The sequence below is a fragment of the Heptranchias perlo genome, unplaced genomic scaffold, assembly GCF_035084215.1.
Source record: "Heptranchias perlo isolate sHepPer1 unplaced genomic scaffold, sHepPer1.hap1 HAP1_SCAFFOLD_296, whole genome shotgun sequence".
NCBI classification, from domain to species: Eukaryota; Metazoa; Chordata; class Chondrichthyes; order Hexanchiformes; family Hexanchidae; genus Heptranchias; species Heptranchias perlo.
The window spans coordinates 42501-45000 of record NW_027139308.1 but is presented as its reverse complement, the minus strand read 5'-3'; positions in this window follow the sequence as shown (position 1 = coordinate 45000).

Here is a 2500-nt window from a genome sequence, read left to right as displayed (position 1 = left end):
CAGGCGGAAAGCGGTTTGCAGCCTTTCGCTGTACCTCCGGCGGGCAGCGCCGCACCTCCGAGCGCTCGGTACCGTCCGCTGCGCCTCGTCCTGCCGCACGCGACGAGCCGTCCCCGGAGGAAATCGGCCTCGGCCCTCCTGAGATATCAGCCTCCATACGGGCGTCACAAATCAGTGGACATGGTCAGCTGCAAAGCAGTGTCATTACAACCTTTCATAAACGACAGGGCAGCACTGCACTGCACTGCACTGCACCCCACACTACATCACACTTGCCTGCCTGCCTGCCAGCCTGCCGCTGCCTACTCTCACCAGCGGACCAAAGTGAGGATAACACCCCGAAGCAAGCATCTCCCTTGCCGCCCACCAGCCCACACCAATCCCCTTGCCTGCCTCCCACAAATTCCACCAGCGAGGCAAAGTGAAAATCAACCCCCAAAAAACGCACTCCACACCGGCCATCGCCCGCTATACACCCCCCCTGGGGTGAATATTAAGCCCGAGAACACCGACTGTAACCAACCGCAGTGAAAAGTTGAAGTGGCAACTCATTAACCAGATTTACACTTGGCAACTCATAAACCAAATGAACAAAAAATCTGGTTAATGAGTTGCCCAAAATAAATCTGGTTAATGAGTTGCCACTTCAACTTTTCACTGCGGTTGGTTACAGTCGGTGTTCTCGGGCTTAATATTCACCCCGGGGGGGGGGGGTGGGTGATTCTGGGGGTAGTGTCCGGGAGGGTGAGCCTTTTATTCGGCAGGAGGCGTGTGGGGAAATCATCAACCTGTCAGACGATGAGTTGTCACAAATGCCATTGCTTAATGAAAGCTGCGCTCCCGAACTGGACTGACTGTCTGTCTGTCTGTCTGTCTGTCCGTTTGTCAAGGGGAGGAAAAGGCGGTGGTGGTGGTGGTGAGGGTGGAGCTTTACGCTCAGGAGGGGAGACTTTCCTTCATGCCAATTAATCTGCAGCAGAAAGTCATCCCCCCCCGACTGGGATTCGAAGCCCGGTCCTGACCACGAGACCACCGGGGAGAGCTGCCTCAAGTCCCTGAGGGACCTGGACACGAGGCCGAGGACACACGCACGCCTGCTGCACTGGCAGCAGCGACCAGCAGGGGGCTGACCGGCTGATCCTTCCCTTTCACAGGCAGGCTTTTGGCCCTCGCTGAAACGACAAAGGTGTTCAGAAGGAAGTCCTGGGGAGGAGGGAGGGAGGCAGGGAAATCAGCACAAAGCAGGTCCCCTGGAATCTCACACCTGCGTCCCAGAAAACAGGTCTCCTGGTCAAAGCAGTCCTGCCCCGTCCTGCCATTAACGTGACAATGGACAGGGCCCGGCAGCTTGAGACACATCTTTTTTTCAATATGCAAGTTCTTTTTAAAAAGGTTTCCTTCCACAGCAGCTCTGAGTAAGAGTGAGAGAGAGAGAGAGAGAGAGAGAGACTGACACTGACACTGACACACACACACACACACACACACCGTCTCCCATCCGATTGGTGGACTATGGGATTGAAAATCGAACTTTGAGTTTCAATGCAGGGGGGAGAGCGCGAACGCAGCCCCTCCCAACTACCACACGCGCGTTGTTGTTGTTGTAATATAGAACTGCAAGTTGCCGTTGTCGTGGTCGTTTCGAATCAGCACAAAGTAGGTGCCTCCCTGGAATGTCACACCTGCGTCCCAGAAAACAGGTCTCCCGGTCAAAGCAGTCCCGCCCCCGCCCTGGGATTAACATGACAACGGACAGGGCCCAGTCAGGGAGCAGCTTGAGAGACACCTTTCAATAGGCGCTTCTGAAACATTAACGCCTTGTTTCTTCCGACAGTTTAACCAGCGATTAACATGACAACGGACAGGGCCCAGTCAGGGAGCAGCTTGAGAGACGTCTTTCAATAGGCGCTTCTGAAACATTAACGCCTTGTTTCTTTCGACAGTTTAACCAGCCTTTAACACGCCTTGTGTTTTTATTTCCCATTTCCAGCCAGCCAGCCAGCCAGCCAGCCAGCCAGCCAGCCGAGCCGAGCCAGCATCTGCAGTATTTTTTTTGATTGGTCTTGCCTGCCGTGGAATGAATGTTTCAACACGAGCTGCTGATTGTCAGCACCTCACCTCTTTCTCAATTGGCCGTTGCAATCTCACTCGCTCGCTCATTGTGAGACACGTCACGTCACGTCACTAGTTTTACTCAAAGAGGTTTCCTTCCACGGCAGTTCGTTAGTGACTGAGACTGACTGACGGAGGTCCGTTGAGACACAACCCTCCCCCATCTGATTGGTGGCCTACTGGCAAATTTACCAATCTGTCAAGCAATCCTGGCAAGAAAGGAAAAAACGGCAACTTCTTTAAACTCATCCACTGTTGCAATTAGAAACGGTGGCAAAAAATGTGGCCAGAGTAGGAGAGAACGGCAGTGCTTCGAGACTGCTTTCAACACCGGCAGCCAGAGAACAAAGAGGGAGGGCAAACAGGACCCGAGATCAATTCGCATCGA